Source organism: Papio anubis, chromosome 11 (genome assembly GCF_008728515.1).
Source record: "Papio anubis isolate 15944 chromosome 11, Panubis1.0, whole genome shotgun sequence".
NCBI classification, from domain to species: domain Eukaryota; kingdom Metazoa; phylum Chordata; class Mammalia; order Primates; family Cercopithecidae; genus Papio; species Papio anubis.
Window position 1 is genome coordinate 47019680 of NC_044986.1, and position 21569 is coordinate 47041248.

The following is a 21569-nucleotide window of genomic DNA, read 5'->3' on the forward strand; positions in this document are numbered from 1 at the left end:
GGGAGAAAAGATGAGATCTGTTCTATACCCTGGGCTTATGTTTTACTATCTGCTCTACTTCTTGGAAAAGATACGAGAAGACAGTGACTACTGGTAATTTGCAGATATAGAGAATTATGTTCTTCTTTTTTAAGAGATAAGATGATGAAATTATTAAATTATGGACAAAATGGCCAGAAGTGTCTAATTTCATTAACCAAGAGAGGGGTAGTTGGAGCTTCTAGAGTGGCAAAGAAAGTTTGCACTGTCATTTTCCCTATCACTGTGATGAGCCGCAGGATGGGCTAATGTATTAGTGGTGCCAGGATCAGAGCTTCAGAAATGTGTTCAAACTTATTAGAGCAAAAATGTCTGAAACTGGGAACAAAGGCTTCAAAAATCCTGGGAATATAAGAGAAAAGGTCTCACAGGTGACCAGAGGAGGGCTGTGGATAAATCCCAACTGGATTTCCAATGAAGACATTTTAGCAGAGTGATTAAGACCATAGGGCCTGGCATTACAGAGACTTGGATCACTGCCACTTACTAGCTATGTGACCCTCAACTAATTGTGTGACCTCCAACTTCAGTTTCCCTATTTGTAAAATAAGAAAAATAGTTCCTACCTCATTCTACTGTGTTTATTTATGTATTTACGTATTTATTTATTTATTTATTTGGACACAGAGTCTCGCACTGTTTCCCAAGCTGGTGTGCAGTGGCGCGATCTCAGCTCGCTGCAACCTCCGCCTCCCAGGTTCAAGCAATTCTCCTGCCTCAGCCTCCCGAGTTGCTAGGATTACAGGTGTGTGCCACCATGCCCAGCTACTTTTTTTTTTTTTTTTTTTTTTTTGTATTTTTAGTAGAGATGGGGTTTTACCAGGCTGGCCAGGCTGGTCTCGAACTCCTAACCTCGTGATCTGCCCACCTCGGACTTCCAAAGTGCTGAGATTACAGGCATGAGCCACCGCGCCCCGCCATGTTTATTTCTTTCTTAACCTATTCCAGTCATTGCCTGTTTTATTTCATTTGTTGATTTTGTTGTCTGTCTTCCCAAAGCCAACATAAACTCCATGATGGTAGGAGCTTTGTTGGACTCATTCACTGGTATATTTTAAGCACTGGGTACAGTGAAGATATAAGAAAATGAGGAGGTTATTTGAAGACTGATGTCTTTGAGTAGCTAAGAGGGGATAGAGTCAAGGAGACAAACTGAAAAAAGATGGGAAGGAAGAGGGCGATAGTTTAGCACTTCTCCAACTTTAATGTGCATATGACTCTACTAGGATGTTGTTAAAATTGCAGATTATAATTTAGTAGGGCTGGGGTGGGGCTTGAGATCCTGAGTGTCTAACAAGCCTCCAGGTGATGTCAAGGCCATGTCACAGGGACCATACATTGAGTAGCATATTCTTGAGAAATCACTGAATCAGACACTGTAGGGATAGGACTGGGAAATTGTGTTTTTAGCAAACTTCCCAGGTGATCATGATGCATATCAAAGTGAGAGGACTACTAGGAATAATGAGAGAGAAAAAAAATGGAGATCTTAGGAAGCACAGAGGGACCGGCAGAGTTAGAATCAAATTAATATCAGTTGACAATCAAAAAGACTAAGATTAATGTATGATAAGGCTTAATTGGGGTTCTGAGAGACTCCGAATTTTTATTTAGATCAAGGAAAAACTGTCTTTAACAGTGATTCCAATATTGCTATACTTTGAATTGCTTAAAATGAGAAATTACATATCCCATTCATTTTAACATTTACGTATTCTGATGAGTTTAACCTGAATGCTCTGAACTGATTGGCAAGCACTACACATAAATTGAAAAGGTTTTTAGTACCTGGTACTGCTTTTGTAAAGAACTATGTCTAACAAGTAAAATTTGCTTGTTATTTGAAAGGAGTAGGCCTCTTATTAAAGATAATAAGAAAGCAGTTGCCAGCATGTATTTAGGCTTCAGTCAGATTTTGATTATTTTTATTATTTGTAAATTTGGGCACAAAGTTATATTTAGACTGTAATACCAGTTGCTTAATATTAACTGGAAAAATTGGGAAGAGAACAAATTAGGTACTATTTTGTAGGCCTTTGGCCTTAGGCCACTGCTGTATACTATTTTTACATGATTTTAATGATGGAAGGAAAGAATAGCTGTTAAACCTGCAAAGGTGGCAGTGCTGGTATCTTATGGATAGAATCCAAATTCAAAGTGTACTTAAGACAGTGTAGAAGTGGTCTGTTTGTTCACTCTATATAAGTATTTTATTAACTGATTTATTATGCTATATATCTATCGTATCCAAAAACAACTTCAAGCAGGCTCAACAAACATTTACATGTCTATTATGTGAAAGGCACCTCGGTAGGCACTGGGTAGAATACAGAGACAGAACAATCGAGTGCTGACTTCAAGGTGCTTACAGCTGCATGAAGAAGGTGAGATAAGTACCTGAATAACATACAAGGCCTAAAGAGATGTATCCTAGTAGAAATGTCAAAGGAATGCCATGAGAATTGTAAAGAAGTGAAGAGAATTTTCATCAGCATGGATTACAGACATGATTTTAGAATTCAGCAACATCATTCAAAATGTAATATACACATATACTTCGACTCTGCTGTCACAGAACATTTATACTACATCCAGGTGCTGATCTAAGTTCTGTGTACCTTGAAGCACAATTCCCTCATTGTGAGGAAAAAAAAAAAATCAATGAGCCCATATAAGTGAGGGATCCTGAGGCTTGAGTGCCATTAGCTTTATTATAAAAATCTTTCTCTGCTTTCTCTAATTATAGTTAGAATGTATAATTTAGCACCATTTTTAGAGGCAAAAGAGTGAACTAATCAACTTGTTAGTAGAGTACTGATTAAATTATGACATATTTTATAATGGAGTATTATGCAGCTGCTAAGAAGGATAAGGGAGTTCTATATATTTGTACTGATATAGATGCATATACACATACATATGTATCCATATGGTGTGTGTATATATACATATATATAGATTCATGCATTCATATTTTGTGTGTGTGTATATATATATATTCATGCTTATAGGTGCAATGAATGACGCTGGAACCAAATACATCATTGTCTCTGGGAAATTCAGGGAGGTATGAGTGAGTTTCAATGGTGAAAGAAGACACACTTTCTAACTTCATATCCTTTGTACTGTTTGAATATTTACCATGCGCACCTATAGAATTTTAGAAAATAAAGTTTAAAAGCAGCAACAACAACCAAAATGAGGAGCATTTGAGTCAGCCCCTGAGAGAAAAATAGCATGGATGTCTGTTTGGGTGTTGCATAGGGTGATGTTGGCTTCAAATGTTGAAGAAGCTCTTTCATGGAAGTGTTGCAGAGACACCAAGCAGAGGACTCATTTGGCAGTAGCCATAGTTTGCAAATACTCAATTGTCAGTACTGGTGGGTTGCACTGGAGTGAGTAGGTTCTGAGCCTGTTGCTATGGACTACCAGGAGAGACATAAACAGGATCTAGACTGTGTTATGCAAGCAAGAGCAGAGGCAAAATGATGAGAGTGGGTGGGAGATTGTGAAGATGGATGCATAGGAGTCAGGGACCTCACAGGGTATGGAGAGAAGCTACGTAGAAAATGGTTACAGGAAATTCTGACAAAATAAGGTTAATTTAGTTAGGGAAAGTAGTGTCTAGTTGTATGTTCTACGTTGTTTTTCTCTGGTGATTGATGACATGTATAAACTGTCTTATACAATGTTTCTTATTTGGAATGACTCCTATTGCCATCAGCCCATTCAAGCTTCTTCCTCTTCTCGATGCCTCAGGGAAAGATAGGTCTCCTTTAGGGTCTAGTCTTTGATGGGAAACCCAGGAGGCATTAACAGAGTTATTCCCTGATCTTGTCTTCTGAAAACATGGAATGATACAAACAAACAAACAAACAAACAAATGCCTCCCTGGATCTCACACACACAAAATAATAAAGAGGCTCATTGTTCTTCCCCTACCAGCTCCCTCTCTTCCTCCCTCTCTGCTCTTTGGCCATGCCATTGTGGGTTGGCTGCCGTCTTCTCACTCCTACAATACAGGGCTCGCTTCCATCATAGCACCTACCACGCTGTTTCATAGATATGTTTAATTGTCTTTCCTCCACTAGACTATATATTCCTTGAGGCCAGAAGCTGAGTGTTTTATTTTTATATAACCTGCTCTAGCATTATAGGCATTGAACACCAAAGAGTTTCTCAGCCTCAAGCGGCTAGAATGATACTAGGGTGAGAATTCTTCTCAATATCAGTGCAGAGCTATGACATTTCAAAAGTGTTGAATTGAAATCAGTTGAGGAGAAATCAGTTCAATGATTTTCTGATTTCTCCTTGGCCTTTTGTGTCCTCCGCAGGTATCTGGTAGTAGCATGTGTGTGAAGTCATTCGTGGAGGTCATTTGTGGAGGTGAATCTTGTTTTCTTTGCTTGGCTGTCTCCCAGTTTTCTTTGGCCCACACAATTAGGTCGTGACCCACTTCTGACAATAATTAGAATCATAGGCCACCATTTGCAAGATTCAGATAAGAAAATAGAATGGGCTAACCCTAAGTTTCACACAAAAATTATTCACAGAGCATTGGACTTACATTAACTGCCTATAGTAGAGATGCGAAAATAGGCCAGTGACAAATTTAGGTCCTGATTTAATCAGGTAGTCTGGAAGGCAACCAGCATGTCAGGACAGCTCAGAGAGGGTAGTGCATGTTTTTCCCTCCCTCCCAATCTGTTTGGAGGCATTTAGACTTCATTCTTAAGCAAGAGCCAGTAAGTACTTGAGTGGTTTACAAAGTACTTCAAAATTCGTTCTAATCAGGCTTCAGGTGTTAACTATGGGAATCGTTGAACCAATGGCAAACAGGGCTCAGAATCATTTCTAGGATTTATTTTCTTAATCTTTGTCCCTTCAAAAGTCAACTGGGTTTCTCCATACCAGAACATTTTATGGGCTGAAAAAGTGAGGATCTGAAATAAATGAGCTTTTCAAGGGTCCTTAGCATTTGGAAATGTTCTCAGCAGGAGGTAGGGCACCTTCCCACACAATACAGAGAGCAAAGTTCTGGGGTCCACAGAAAGAGGATGGCCTGGCCTTGAGGCCCACAGTGTGGGTGTAGGCTCACCCACTGAGCTCCCTTAGGCTTAGGGCAAGTTGGTTTTCTTCTCACCAAACCTCCCTCAGGTTCTTCAAGCCCTCAATCTTGTGCCTGCTCTACTGTTCTCTCAGAGCTCACCACTGCTTGCAAATAGATTAGTAGTTCAATTCATCAAGCATCCTTACAATCAACTGGATAAGCACATCCAAGAACAGAAAAATGAACTGAAAAGTCCTTCAGGTTCAATTTTTATCTTATCACTTCTATGGAATCCACAGGTGGGGTAGAAGTGGCTCTGCTTCTTTCACCACTAGTTTTTCCAACCCACAGTGAGTGTGGGCCACTCACAACAACTATCCCACAGGGCCCTTTCAGTTAACTACTTTGGCCAATGTCACTAGGGGAAAATTCTTGTGTTTTTTTGTTTGTTTGTTTTGTTTTGTTTTGTTTTGTTTTTTGAGACGGAGTCTCACTCTGTCGCCCGGGCTGGAGTACAGTGGCGCGATCTCAGCTCACTGCAAGCTCCGCCTCCCGGGTTTACGCCATTCTCCTGCCTCAGCCTCCCGAGTAGCTGGGACTACAGGCGCCCGCCACCTCGCCCGGCTAGTTTTTTGTATTTTTTTTTTTAGTAGAGATGGGGTTTCACTGTGTTAGCCAGGATGGTCTCGATCTCCTGGCCTCGTGATCCGCCCGTCTCGGCCTCCCAAAGTGCTGGGATTACAGGCTTGAGCCACCGCGCCCGGCCCTTTTTTTTTTTTTTTTTTTTTTAATGCTTTTTAATTTCTACCTCCTCTTTTCTTGCCCTGCCTCTTTTCTGGTGTCAACTTTCAATCATTCAGTTTCGTCTTTTCTTTGCAATGTGGACCCACATGAAGTATGTACTGAGGAAGATGCCCAGATCCCTGGTGTAGCATGATAATCAGACCTGGTACTCTGCTATGATGGCCAACATCTTAGAGTTGCTTCCTGGTGTCCTATTCTTTCTTGGCTTTGAGTTTCCTTACCAAACGCCTCTTTTTGCTCTCTGGGTCTTTGAATGTACTGGGCCCCAAGATGCAGGGAGCGGGTTTGGAGTGAGGATAGGTTCCTTCTCCCAGTACACATGTGGACCTGTCTCCTTGGCTGTTCCTTCATATGTAAGATACATGTTTTCTGAGTCTCATTTTTTGGAAGTTATATCTGAGAATATGAATATAGAGACTATAGATCAAAATAACTAAAGAAAGGACTAGGTCTGAAATTTTTGAAATATATGATTGGGTCAATATATTCATGGGCTATGATATAAGATTTTGCTGGCTGGGTGTGGTGGCTCACACCTGTAATCCCAGCACTTTGGGAGGCCAAGGCGAGCAGATCACAAGGTCAGGAGATCGAGATCATCCTGGCTGACACGGTGAAACCCCGTCTCTGCTAAAAAAAATACAAAAAATTAGCTGGGTGTGGTGGCAGGTGCCTGTAGTCCCAGCTACTCGGGAGGCTGAGGCAGGAGAATGGCATGAACCTGGGAGGCAGAACTTGCAGTGAGCCGAGATCGCGCCACTGCACTCCAGCCTGGGTGACAGAGCAAGACTCTGTCTCAGGGAAAAAAAAAAAAAAAAAAAAGGTTTGCTTTGGCTATCAAGCTGACTGTTCTGGGTCTCATTCCCTCTAGTCTCTTCTGGTAACAGGTTACCTTATTTACGTTTAATGAATGGATGCCATTTTGTTAATTCTTAATGTTTTGATGATTTATCCAAGCAGAGTAATATATTTTCATTTGAGGAAAGACTTTGATACTTTAGTATAAAGCCTAAAGGTAAAATATCAGAATTAAATGACAGTTTGATGAAGATTTCAATCAAACTTCAAATTTTGTCCCAGTTTTGGCACTTACTAGCCGTGTTACCTTGAGTGTCTCATTTAACTGATCCTCAGTTGCCTTGGGTTACAAACACAAGATAGCAATAGCTGTGTTCTGTGATTTAAAATATGTGCAATTCAGTGCTTATCAAAGTTTAGTGTGAAGACTCATCTGGACAATATGTTAAAACCCAAGATTCCTGGGCCCTGTGGCTGGGACAGATTCTGATTGGTAGGTCTGGGTAGTGCCTGAGAAAATTTGCATTTCTAATAAGACCTCAGATGATGCTGATAGTGGACCACACGTTGAATAATACTAGCATGATCTTCAAGTTAGTGGTTCTCGTACCTGGCTGTGAAACAGGATCGTGTGCTTTTCTATAATGCATAATCTTAGGCTCCATTTCTGGTGAATGTGATTCTATAGTCTCGGGAGGAGCTGGGAAATCTTTTAAAACTCCCAGGAAATTCTTTGTTGTTGTTTATATCCTCAATTATATTGTTTTTTAAAAATAATCTTAGACTTGCAGAAATGTTTCCGAAATTGTAGAGAGTTTATATTCTCTCCAGCCAACTCTGCAGGTCTTGTTCTTAATAAAGGTATTCTACTCAATGTTGATCCTCAAATACACACACCTCTCTGAGTATATGCGGGAGACACTTTTGAAGGACAGTCATAGCTCTCCTTGAAAAATGGCAGTGAGAAATGAAGGTGTTTTCTGATGTCATGAATGACCACCACTTATTCTAAAGTCCTTGGGGAAGGTATGCACCTGCAGGGGGTGGGCAGCCAATATACTCATGGCTGCCTCATGGAGGACTGACTTGGTTCCCTTGATACCTTCCAGGACTGAAATTATTATCTTTGATAGAGCCGGAAGTTATTGGAAAGTTCCAGATGTTATTCGAAAGCTGAAGTTGTTCTTCTAAATTTTAGTTTCACAAGTCTTTATGAAATCTAGACTTCTGAAGACATACTTCTTTACACTGAAGATTTTGAGACTCAGCCAGCTTTCTTGGCTGTGATAAACAAAAATGGGTCCTGGTTAACCAAAACCAAAACATAATTTACTTGGACTATATTGGAGATAGCACCCAAAGCTTTTGGAAAATTGAAAAACCAGGTTCAAAACATAGGCAGGACTGAGGGAGACTGCCCATCAAGAATTCTTACCCAAGTTCACACCACAAAAACAGTCTGGTTAAGAAGCCACAATTAGTGGTACCTTCACTACTCCATCAAGGCTAAGGAGTCTCCCATCAATAACTTTATAACTGCCTTGGCATCCCTATTTTGCAGCCCCTAAGATCCAAAATCTTGTCCAGGAACATTCAACTAGCCAGTTCTCAGTCATTTTCTCATACTCTGGCTGTTAGGGACAGCAAGGGGGAAAATCTCTATTTGACTTTTATGGTGGGAGGCAGATTCCTAATGTAGAAAGAGTGTTAACAATAATGGTCAGTTTAAGTATTGCAGGTGTACACCATAGATGTCCCTTCCACTAACTGTGGTATAAAGGCAGCAGATGTTTAGGGTAGGTTCATCTCTGGGCTTTACAGGCCATGCCATATAAGCAGCTATCTACTTTGGCTGTATGTCTGCCATCTTGGAGTATCCCTTTTAGAAGTCTTTCTTCTATTGATCCTTAAAATAGTTTACTTATCAATGGGACAACTGTCATTGCTTTTCTCTCTTTTTTGTATAGGATCATACGTTCTTAAAGCTGGTAGGGGTCTTAGAAATAATGGTATCAATATAATAAGGATACGTTTTTGGCTATAAGTAATGGAATACCTAAATAAAAATAGCTTATGTAATGAGACATTGTTTATTGACTTCTAGGGCTGATGATTCAGCAGCTAAAAAATTTGGCAGGGCTCTGGGTCAGATTCTGTGTAATCTTCTTAGCTATATCATGGTTTGCATAATGGCTTTCACAGTTGCAGCCATGAAAACTTCCAAAGGCATGTAGTTAGGAGGGAAATTTATTTTCAATAGCAATGAAAACCTTTCCCAGAGTGCCCCAGGCAGAATGATCAGTTTCATTTTCTAAGACTGGTTAGGTGCCCATGTCCTAGCTGCAGGGGAGGCTAAAGAAGTGAAAATAATTACGTTTATTTTCTATAGTAGGAGATAAGCTATAACAGAATGAAACAAGGGGAGAGAATAACTCCTGGAACCAACAGTGATTGCTTTAGCATCTAACCCAGTGCTTGACTTTTGAGGAAATTGAGCCCCATAGGAGTTAGGCAATTTGCCAAACTCACAAGATTAGTCAATTATAGATCCAGTAATGGAGCTGGGAAACTTAATTGAGTACTCCTTCTATTTTGTTTACCATTCTTCTAACATTCAGTTCATTCCTATTCATCCAAAAAGTTGTTTCTGAAGGACAGAAATTAGAATTTACTTTTCAAGTTGTCTGTGTCCTCAAAGTCATCTTTATGAAATGAGGTGTGTAATATAACCCTATTGGCTAGTTGAATTTAGGGAATGTTGGAGCATTTCATAAGGGAGTTTTTATCAGGGCAGATTTTATTTTATATCTTCCATGGCACAGTTTCTTGGACTACTATGTATTGTGTGCAAGTGAGCAATTTACCCATCTGTAGTAAAATGTTTTGTTTTCTCTCAACAGCTAAGATTAGGGATAACATATTGCGAGGAGGAAGAGAAAGAGAAAAACAAAGGGAGATCGAGTTGTAGAGATCAGGTAAGTATAGAAAAGATATCAAATTATATTTTGAGGCAGGGCCAGTTCAATCTTGTCAGTTGAAGAGCAGGCAATTCAGAGGCCCCTCAGCTCCTTTCTGGCTATGTTTTTGAAGGGCATTTAGAATATCTCATCCTTTTTGCCCACTTGTCTCCATGATACACAGTGTTCCAGCCACAGTGTGCCATGACAGATGGATATGGTTTGAATACCTTCTTATCATGATTGCTTTAGAAGTGGGCAATTATAGCCACTAGAACATCTATGTAGATTTTATTTTGTTTCAGTGCTAACTAGGTTCTGAAGGTTGAGGACCTAAAATGAAGGATAATACAAAAGATGTGGAAAGCAAGCAAACAAATTTACAATGGATTTCAAATTAAATAATAGTGATAATAGTTGGAAAGGAGGAAGAGAGGAAGGGCTGAACATGTGAAAACCTACAGATATATTATGATAGGATACAGAGTCCGGGTCCTTTAAAGATATGTCATTGCCTGTTCTTACACACAGAGTTTTTAAAACTTCTGCCCTATCTAGATCCTGCTTAGACAGCCCTATCTACTTTGCTGCCTTGATACTTTCTGGGCTAAGAGGAATGCCTTACCCAATATTTGCCTATGCATTAAACTGCAAATTTTGTAGCCTGGTTTGAAGAGATCAGCTGGATTAATTAGACTCTGACTCACATGTTTTCCCCCAGTTTCTCTCCCTTCTTCATATTTCAATTGAGGGGCCAAGATTGATACCAGTTAGTGAGGGGTAGAAGACTAGAACTTTATGATATGGAGTCAGGACTGCTGGCTACATTCAGCCATGTGCAAGGTGAATGAGAAGAATCAGCTCATTGAGAAAGGCAGATGCACCAAGCTCAGAGAGAAGTAGAAGTTAGAAACCTTGAGAGAGAAAGAGAGGGATGGAGAACCATCACTCCCTTTGATTTTTCTAGTTTCCAGTAAAAATGCCACTGAATTCCCATCTATTCTTCATTTTCTGTCCTTGGTCCATGAAATACCTGTATTCTCACCATTAATCCTACTTTGTATTAATGTTTGTATATTTCTGCTTTTTGTAAACATAAGAGATTTAACACATCAAGTAGCCATATGCCCCACACTGTGAAAGTTCATTGCTAGAAGCTTTAGCCTGAGCTAAATTTTGTCCTCTCCCAAGGTCCTCTTTAAAAAGTTATATTCCTTGAAAGGCTATACTCCTATATCATTGCATATCTTCTACAATGGTAGATTCTTAGTCTATTGGTGAAAGTGTATTGTAGGTGAAGGTGAAGAGAGTAAAAGGAGAGGTTAGTAGTCAAACAGTAGCTACATTTTAGAGAAGAGCTTTTGGAGAGAGCAAAGGACTGAAAGGAAAAAGAGTTGATGGATTCCACAAGCAAATGATGATGACTTTCACTGTCAGTAGAGGCACTGATTAGAACCAGCAGTTTTTAAGACTGAATTATTCTAATGGACACTAAGCTGAATACCTGGGAGATACAATAATCTGCACAACAAACCCCTATGACACAAGTTTAGCAATGTAACACACCTGCACTTGTACCTCTGAACTTAAAATAAAAGTTAAAAATAGACTGAGTTATTGTCTTGAAAACAGGAATGGAGTCAACTTAATACCTTCAGATCCTAACACAGTGCTTGGCCTCTAGTAACAGTCAACAATTATCAAAAAATAATTGAAAATACAGAAAACAATGAAGGGGGATGTAGTCAACACTGATGTATCGTATGAGATCCCTGGAGGACTTTTAAATAAAACAAGACCCTAAGGGCCCTCTCATGTTTTATTCTCCTCCTTTTTATAATGAGTAAAGTTTGAATAGCAAGGGAAAACTCTGCAGAATGTTAAACCACAGACAAAGGACTTTGCACCTGAAAAATATTTTTAACCATTTGAGTAAGCTGATATTTAAAAAGAATTTGCTTTTTACTTCTACTCCCTCTACCTTTAGCATACAGAGAAGACAAGGTGGCCTCTCAAAACAAAGAATTAATCTTGGTTGCCCTGCAAATGACATAGTAATAATTACAATTTTTTTAGAGCTATAGTGTTCTTTACTTATAAAACCTTTGATCTAGGCTGAGAAAAGATAGCAACAAGTTTTAGTATTATTATTAGCTCCTCAGTGCAATCTCATGTTCTAAAATTATGGTTCTAAAATTACTAGTACAGAATTTAGGACACTGATGAGATTTCAGGTCATTCTTCCCTCCCTGATTTAGAATTCTTTCTTTAAGAAATACCAGCAGCACAGATTTCTGAAGAAAGAAGACATTTTTGGCTGAACCTCAGGTATGAGTGTGCAAGAAATGAGCTCTTTCTATAAAAATAACGTTTATGTCTATCCAAAGATCAGTCTTATTTATATCTGTTTACTGAACTGGAGCCATTCATTTTGAGAATGTGAGCTCAAAATTACATGAAGGAATATGTGAGGAAATAAAATAAAGCTACAATACTTCAGCCAAACCAGGTTGATTATTAACAATCTACCCCATGATTACACACATGACTTCAGAAGTTTGGGTGTGATATACTATTAAAAACACATCTGGGCCAAAAAAAAGAGAATATATTTTATAAATGATAGAATTTTATTGATTTTTCAAAGGGGATTTCAACTTCAAAAATATATCTAGTTTGGGGATGGCGATGGAGCTATGGGGAAAGGAAGCATGTCATTGAAGAAGATAAAATGGATAAAAGGATAGTCTTTGAAATACCTCAGTGTTACAGGCCCTCAAGCTCTTCAGCTTCCAGAGACTTTTTCCTGATTCCAAATTCTCTGTGATCCAGGGAGCCCAGGCATTTTTAGGCTACACTGTCTATGGGGACAGAAGAGACAGAATTGGTGATTTATTTCAGGGCCACTAAAGAGATGTGAGATGATAGGGTAGCAACATCAGAGGTTCAGACTACTTCAAAGGCTAGGATAGTAGTGTGAGCAGCTTAGGTGAGTTTGTTTCAGTACATCTATTCTTTGTGGAAGGATGGTGGAAAGAAAAGAAGGGTAGCTGATCATGGCTAGTTCCTCCCTTTTCTACCCCAAGAGTAAAAGGAGAATGGAAGACATAGATATATTAGGCTGAATTGTAGCAGGATTTGGGCCATCTGGTCATCTTAGCTGAACTATACAGAAATCTTAAGGCTTTTTGGAATTATCATATCAGTAGCTTAATTTTAATACAATAATTTCTGTAGCTAATGAAAAAATTCACGCTTTGTTTTTGGCTTAGCCACTGGGGAATTTCTCAGCATGTGTACATGTTGGTTATGTAGCAACAAACCTGCTGACACTGAGTGATGTCCACACTAAAGGCATGTATCTTCAGTTACTCGTGTTCAAGAATGAGCTGTTTCATCTCATGATTTAGTTGTGACTCTGATGTCAGGCTTTGATTTTAGATTACAAAAACTCTCTAGACATCTATGAAGCTCCTCTTTGGCATCTTTGGTTTTTGCTTTTGATATCTTCTATAGGACTTTTAGTCACAAAAAGAATTCACTTGAAAAATCACTTTTACCAAGATGAAGGATGACTTTATAAATGTTTTCTTCTGGGAATATTTGAATCTTTAATAAATGTACAGGCACAAAGAAATCTAATTGAATAAAGAGAATTTCAAACTCATGCGAGTTCATGAATTCATGGCATATATAACCCAACAGCTGCTCTGATAACCTGTGAAGCTCCCTTTATGTTGCTATTGGTTTGCTTGGGAGGGTGGAGGAACAACTAAGGGGAAAGAAAATTTGTTAAACACTTACTGTATTAGTCTGTTCTCATGCTGCTAGTAAAGACATATCCAATACTGGGTAATTGATAAAGGAAAGAGGTTTAATGGACTCAGTTTCACATGGCTGGGGAGGCCTCACAATCATGGTAGAAGGCAAAGGAGGAGAAAAGGCACATCTTACATGGTGGCAGGCAAGAGCCATGTGCAGAGGAATCGCCCTTTATAAGACTAGCAAATCTCATAATACTATTCACTATTACGAGAACAGCACAGGAAAACTCACTGCCATAGTTCAGTTACCTCCCACTGGGTCCCTCTTGCAACACGTGGGGATTATAGGAGCTACATTTCAACATGAGATTTGGGTGGGAACACAGCCAAACCATATCATTCCTCCCTTCGCCCCTCCCAAATCTCATGTCATCACATTTCAAGACCAATCATGTTTTCCCAACAGTCCCCCAAAGTCTTAACTCATTTCAACATTTACTCAAAAGTCCACAGTCCAAAAGTCTCATCTGAGACATGGCAAGTCCCTTCTGCCTATGAGCCTGTAAAATCAAAAGCAAGTTATTTACTTCATAGATACAATGGGGGTACAGATATTGGGTAAATACACCTGTTCCAAATGGGAGAAATTGGCCAAAATGAAGGGGCTACAGGCCCCATGCAAGTCTGAAATTTAGCGGTGCAGTCAAATTTTAAAACTCCAAAATGATCTCCTTTGACTCCATGTCTGAAGTCCAGGTCACACTGATGCAAGAGGTAGGTTCCCATGGTCATGGGCAGCTCTGCTGCTGTGATTTTGCAGGATACAGCCCCCTTCCTGGCTGTTTTCATGGGCTGGCATTGACTACCTGCAGCTTTTACAGGCACACAGTGCAAGTTGTTGATGGATCTACCATTCTTGGGTCTGGAGGACAGTGGCCTTCTCCTCACAGCTCCACTAGGCACTGCCCCAGTAGGTACACTGTGTGGGGGCTCCCACCCCACATTTCCCTTCCATACTGCCCTAGCAGAGTTTCTCCATGAAGGCTCCACCCCTGCAGCACACCTCTGCCTGGACATTCTGGCATTTTCATAAAGCCTCTGAAATCTAGATGGAGGTACCCAAGTCTCAGTTCTTGACTTCTGTGACCCCACAGACCCAATACCATGTGTAAACTGCCAAGGCTTGGGGCTTGCACCCTCTGAAGCAATGATCTGAGCTATATGTTCTCCACTTTTAGCCTGAGACACAGGACACCAAGTCCCAAGACTGCACAAACAGCAAGGCCCTGGGCCCAGCCCGTGACACCATTTTTTCCTCCTAGGCCTCTGGGCCTCTGATGGGAGGGCCTGACTTGAAGACCTCTGACATGCCCTGGAGACATTTTCCCCATTGTCTTGGCATTAATATTTGGCTCCTCATTATTTATGCAAATTTCTGCATCAGGCTTGAATTTCTCCCCAGAAAATGGGTTTTTCTTTTCTATCACATCATCAGGCTGCAAATTCTCTGAACTTTTATGTTCTGCTTCCCTTTTGAATATAAGTTTCAATTCCAAGCCATATCTTCATGAATGAATAAAATTAAATGCTTTTGAGAGCACCCAAGTCACCTTTTGAATGCTTTGCTGCTTAGAAATTTTTTCCACCAAATTCCCTAAATCCTCTCTCTCAAGTTCAAAGTTCCACAGATCTCTAGGGCAGGGGAAAATGCCAGCAGTCTCTTTGCATAGCAAGAGTGACCTTTACTCCAGTTCCCAACAAGTTCCTCATTTTCATCTGAGACCACCTCATCCTGGACTTTATTGGCCATATCACTCTCAGCATTTTTGTCAAAGCCATTCAACGAGTCTCTAGGAAGTTCCAAATTTTCCCACATCTTCCTGTCTTCTGAGCTCTCCAAGTCTCCAAGAAGTTCCCAACTTTCCCATATTTTCCTGTCTTCTTCTGAGCACTCCAAAGTGTTCCAACCTCTGCCTGTTACCCAGTTCCAAAGTTGCTTCCACATTTTTGGGTATCTTTACAGCAGCACCTCATTCTACTGGTACCAATTTACTGTATTAGTTCACTTTCATACTGCTGTGAAGAAATACCCAAGACTAGGCAATTTATGAAGGAAGAGATTTAAAGAATTCACAGTTCCACATGGCTGGGGAGGCCTCACAATCATGGTGGAAGGCAAAGGAGGAGCAAAGACATGTCTTATATTGTGGCAGGGAAGAGAACATGTGCCAGAAAACTGGCTTTTATAAAACTATCAGCTCTCGTGAGACTTACTCACTATCATGAGAACAGCATGGGAAAATTCCTCCCCATGATTCCATTACCTCCCACTGGGTCCTTCCCACAACATGTGGAGATTATAGGAGCTACAGTTCAACCTGAGATTTGAGTGGGGCCACAGCCAAACCATATCACTTACTAAGTTCTAGCATTGGTCTAGGGGATTTACATAATGTATCTCAATTATTATTCATGGCAGCTTCTGGAAGGAGAAGGTAGCTTTGCTTGTTTTAGAGATGAAAAAAAATTGTGGTCTAGGAAAGTAAAGTAACTTGTTAAATTAATAGAGCCTGGACGTGAAAGGGCTGAGACTTGAAACTGATGTGTTTTATATCTTCGTTTGTTCATTTGTTCCATCATTCTCTCACTGACTTACTATATGCCAGAAAGTGGGGGACACAGCAGTGCATGAGAAAGCAAGATTTTGTGCTTATGAACTTTACATTGTAGTGAGGATGACAAACAATATTTGTGAAGACTGATATTGTCTTCACAGTCAGATTATGTAAGACCTTATAAGCTAATGTAAGGAGTTTGCATTTTGTTCTGAGTATGATGGGAAATCAGAATGTTTTCAGCAAAGAGAGCTACAGTCTGGCTTCCATTTTCAAAAGATACAGCCTCGCTGTTTTGCGGGTGGTTGACTCTTGGGATACAAAAGAGGAGCAGCCATGAAAGTTAGCCATGAAATTGAGAGATGGCAGTAGCGTGGACAAGGTTGGTGCTGGGGAAGTGGTGAGAAGTGGTGAGATTCATAATAGATCATCACTTCAAGATTGTGCTTCTTTTATTACTTTCTTTTAGGCAGGGGAGAGCTCTTTCAACCCACTTTGGACTTTCTCTTTGTCTTTTTGTGGCTTATACTTCTCTATCTTCAGACCTAGTGAGAGAGATCAAAGTAGATGACCAACTAGTCCCAGGCTGGGGATAGGGCTTTATCCCTTGTGAGGATGAAGCAATTCAGGGCTCAAACAGATCATGGTGTTTTCATACATTGTCTTTTTATTATCCTTCATTGGATTGTTAATTGCTGCACCCTTGACTTGAGACTTTATGTAATAATATATTTTTAAAATGTGTTGTTTATATAATTTTAGCTTCCAAAAATGTTTTAAGGCCTAGACATATCAGCCTTTATTTGCACTGTGATTTCAAAATAGACCAAGATAGTACTGAGATTAGAACTTTCCCAGCACCAGGGAATCTGAACTAGTCATTGTTGGCCTGAGAATGAAATGTGCTCATTAACAAAGAAAATTGGAAACTGAGCAGCATTTTTCCATTAGTGCTTTGCTTTCTGATGCATTAATGAACTTTGCTACTGCTCTAGAAACTATTAATAATTCTCCCCTTGAAAATACTACTTCTATAAACCTCCCCAAATACTATACTACTGACCTTCCATCAATAAGGCATGAGATTTAAAATTTTTAAAAAATTGTTTGGACAGTGATGCTGATGGATAATATAATAATCAAAGTTATTTTTGTTCTGTGTTACAGAAACCAACCTGCACTGATCTAAACAACAACAATAACAATAAAATATGCAATTTGTTATACAAGTGTGTTATGTAACTAAGAGGATAAAGTTGCTTGTGGTTCTTGGGTGCCACTGGAATCAGGAATTAGAAAACCGTTAGGAACGCAGGTAGTTTTTCCCCCTCCTTTCCTCATCACTTTTTTTTTTTTTTTTGCTGAAGGTCTGCCAATTTCTCAGCAATGGGATCAAGCTAAGTGCATCAGGTTTCCAGGAGAGCAGGGCTTTGTTTGTGGTCACATTGCTACAGCCTTTCCCTCCATGAGAAATAAGTACTTTGCATGATCAACTGTCATGTTTGCCTGGGATTGTCCTACTTTAGTAACGGAAGTCCTGTATCCTGGGTGACTGGGAAGGTTGGCCACTCTACATGCTGCAGTATTGTTCTGGGGGGGGTGGTGCATAATGTGGATGTTGGGAGTGCAGCTTCAAGTTCAAAGGAATTGAGACCAGAAAAGACCCAAATTGGTCTAAAAAATTACTTCACTGCTGTTCTTGTAGCTTTGTCTAGTTTGAATTCAAGATAATTTAGCCAGTGATGTTAGAAACATATAGACATAACCTACATCTTCTAAAAGGCAGCTTTTCTGGACATATTTTCACCATTGTTCTGTCATCTGCACTGCAACAGGCATAGTGCCCCACTAAACAAGAGGGAACTAATTTTGGACCAAGACAACTAATATTTCTTACACTTTAGTAATGGCAAATCTGCAGCACTATTTGATTTTTGTCTCAGTTCCTCTCTATTCAGATGTAACAGAAAGAGTAAACCCTGTACAATAATTAGTGATTCCTCATCCTTTTTCCTCCTTCATGATCTTAGACCAAATAATCTAACTATTATCAACCTCAGTTACCTTATTGTCAAGTGGAAAAGGAGTAAGATGGGACCAGATGACTCTTGGTCTCTGACTTCCTAGATCTACAACTTCTTATGGCCACAAACTATCCTCTCATGCTGACTGTCATAAGGCTCTCCTTTTCACTCTTAGTGTTATAAATTTAAATTCTGTGAGCTTTTCCAAATAATAGAGCTGGAAGTTATTTTTATGAGACCCCATAACCATAAGGACTGATGAGATATTACCCTCTTGCTTGTTTCCTGCATGGCCTTCCTTTGGTCTCTCCTCTACACCACCCATCTGAATGCATAGATCGAGCATGCCACAACTTCTTCTATTTGATCACAGCCATGGCAAGCTGCACATCATTGCAAAAGTCCTTATATTCACAATCCAATCATTATCTCTAAGCTGAATAAATGATAAGTTTCACAGTAGTACAGAAGGTACCACTGTTTTTCGAATGTGTGTTTTAAGTTAATTGAACAGTGTGAATACTTGTACATGCTATGCATTAAGTCTTAGGCAGTTGTACATCTATTATTACATTTAATTTGATTTATCTCATTTACAAAGTTTTAAAATGTTGGCTCTAGGGTTTGTTGGGCAGCTCATTGTCATTCTCTGAGTAACATCATGAGATTCCCATAACTGCGTGCCTCTGCATGTTATTCTCTCTTCTGGAATGCTTTTCACTTAGATTTTCCTTGGAAAACTCCTCCTCATCTTTCAATACATATCTAAAATGTCACTTTCCTTGAGTAGTTTTTTTTCTTTTTTGAATTTCAAAGATAACATGGTTTTCTTATTGCTTCTAGAACAAACTATGCACCAACAGGGTAAGTAATCATGCACTTATATGAGTTTACATGTTAGGCTTCCCTTTTGGCTGGTGATGGGGTACACGGCAGGACTTGGAAAATAAATTCAATAGCATTTACAGAGAACCCACTCTGCCACACACTGTTCTGTGGCCTTATCTTTCTGGAGTCTTTCCAAACCAGATGTTGAAACAAAGACTTGGGTACAGAAAATTTATCTGAGTTGATCCCAGGAAGTACAAGTAAAGAAAGTCAGTCAGGAAAGGTGCATTAATTACTAGATTGCTAGTGCTGGCACTAGGGGCTGAGTCCCCCCGGGGACCCTCTGAGAACATACCTATTCAACATACCTCAGAATCTTCCCACTGGATGACAAGGGCTGTGGCATGAATCCAATGGTGTTGACTGACGCTTGTCTCCAGGGGTGTGGGGCCCCCTCCCTTCCTGGAAGTACCTGTTCCTATGGTGCCAGAGAAAGTCCTTAGAAACAGAGTCTGACATTTGGGGCAGGATGCTCAGCATGCAGGAAAGTGTCTGATACAGCCGTAGGTAAAGTTCAGGTGTGCTGTAGACGTGGCACTTCGGGAGCCTAGGCGGGCAGATCACTTTAGATCAGGAGTTCGAGACTAGCCTGGCCAACATGGTGAAACCCTATCTCTACCAAAATGCAAAAACTAGCCAAGTGTGGTGGCATGAGCCTGTAGTCCCAGTTACCTGAGAGACTGAGGCAAGAGAATTGCTTGAACCCAGGAGGCAGAGGTTGCAGTGAGCCGAGATCATGCTACTGCTCTCCAGCCTGAGCAACAGAGCAAGACTCTTTAAAAAAAAAAAAAAAAAAAAAAGCCTGTTATGGGTCTGTTACATAGTACATATGCAATAATATTCCATAAATGAATACTTGTAGAAGTTATTGCTTATTCCTTTAAAAAGTTGTTATTGGATGATTGTCTTTTATAAATACATATAAATATACAAAATAAAATGAAAATAACCTATAATCCTAACATCTAGGTAAACCGTTTTTAGAATGCACATAGTAGAAACAATAAGAAAAACTACTAAAAGTAAAAAATATTAAGTAAAATTTTTGTACCCCCATCCTTGGGTCCCATTTCTTTCTCTTCCAGGGATAAGTACTGTACTATCAAAAACTGCCTGAGTATCCATCCAGAAACAAAACTTATCTATACAGCAGTGTATGATTGGTATATGCTTTCTATTTGACCAGAAAGGATCATCTTCTGCACACATGAAGCATGCTGCTTGGCTCTCCTTTCATATCTGCCAAGAAGGCTAATCTCCTGGAGAACTGCATGGTTCACTCCCTCACCCTCAAGTCTCTGCTCAAACATCACCTCCGCAGAGAGACTTTCCCTATCTAATACCTACCCCTGTCGCTCGATTTCTTTACTCTCCTTTGTCTCACTACTCTCTCCCATTAAATATATTGTTTCTATATATATATATATATATATATATGTGTGTGTGTGCATATATGTAGTATATTTATTTGTCCTCCCCTATGAGAATGTTAGCTCTAAGAGTACAAAGATTTTGCTAGGTCGGACTGTATCCCCAGCACACAGGACATTGCCTGACAGGTAGTAGGTACTTAATAAATATTTGTTCATTAAATGAATGAAGTAAGGGATAATTAATTCCATACAAAGGAACCTTGTCTTTAGTGACTTTTTAAGTTAGGTTAAAGGCTACTTTCTTGCTCAATGCTGGAATTAGGAGCAACTTATTTTTTTTCTATAACCAAGGGGGTCTTCAAACAGAGTCTACGGACTCTCCAGCAGATGACAGTTCCAGTCATCGTTACAGCAGTGTCCCCAACTACAAATACAGCCTATTACCTCTGGCCATTCTAGAGAACCTGAGAGCCTGCTCTTTTATGGAGATCATTACAGGTTATCAGAGCCGCTATTATTGAGCAGCTAGGAATTCAGAGGCTAAGCTTTCCCTAACCAACTATCTTATCAATATTTTAATGCATGTATCATTTCATAAGAAGACACTTCATTTGCATCAGTATTTAAATGACTACATTATAATTTAATTTCAACTGAATTTCATCTTTCTAAAGACTTGCAGGTTTTAACTAATTTAGGGAGTGGCCTGTTGTTCAAAAGCAGAGAGTCTTGTTATAAACTAGGCATTTGTTTAATGTGGTTCAAATTCCACAGAAGACTGTTTTTCCCAGGGACGCTCAATGCAAGGCTGTGTCATAATATGTTGGATGGATGGACTGTTATTCATATAACCAGCTCCTTCTTAAAGAGCTTTCAGGTTGTATTTAGTTTTTTTTCCTAGCACATGCAATGCTTCAGTAAATATTCTTGTACATAGATAGCTTGGCAAAATTTTGTAGAAGTCTTTGAAAGGAAATTTCTAGCAGTGGGATGACCAGATCCAAGAATTTCTCCTCCAATGTGGCTTCACTAGTCTTAGATTCTTACCTGTAGTGTATCACAGTACCTGGTTCTCCATATCCTGAATATGATACAAGTGAAATATCTACATGTCTGTATACCAAGAGAATTTTAGAATTATGTCTCCGTAATTGTGATGAGGCTAAAATTGGTCAACATGTTGATTGTATTTATTTTCTTGTGAATTTCCTGTTCATCTTTTTCATCTACTATTTTTCTATTTAGCATTTTCTTTTT

At 39.6% G+C, this 21569-nt stretch overlaps 1 long non-coding RNA gene across 2 annotated transcripts in view; it reads left to right on the top strand.

Moving 5' to 3' along the window:
- Nucleotides 1–6733: 6733 nt before the first annotated feature.
- Nucleotides 6734–21569, top strand: part of LOC103887630 — a 49404-nt gene continuing 34568 nt past the window's right edge. For both annotated transcript variants that reach the window (XR_004176950.1, XR_004176949.1), the window contains exons 1-2: nucleotides 6734–11976; nucleotides 17195–17342. This is a non-coding gene — a long non-coding RNA (uncharacterized LOC103887630). The remainder of the gene's footprint in view (nucleotides 11977–17194; nucleotides 17343–21569) is intronic.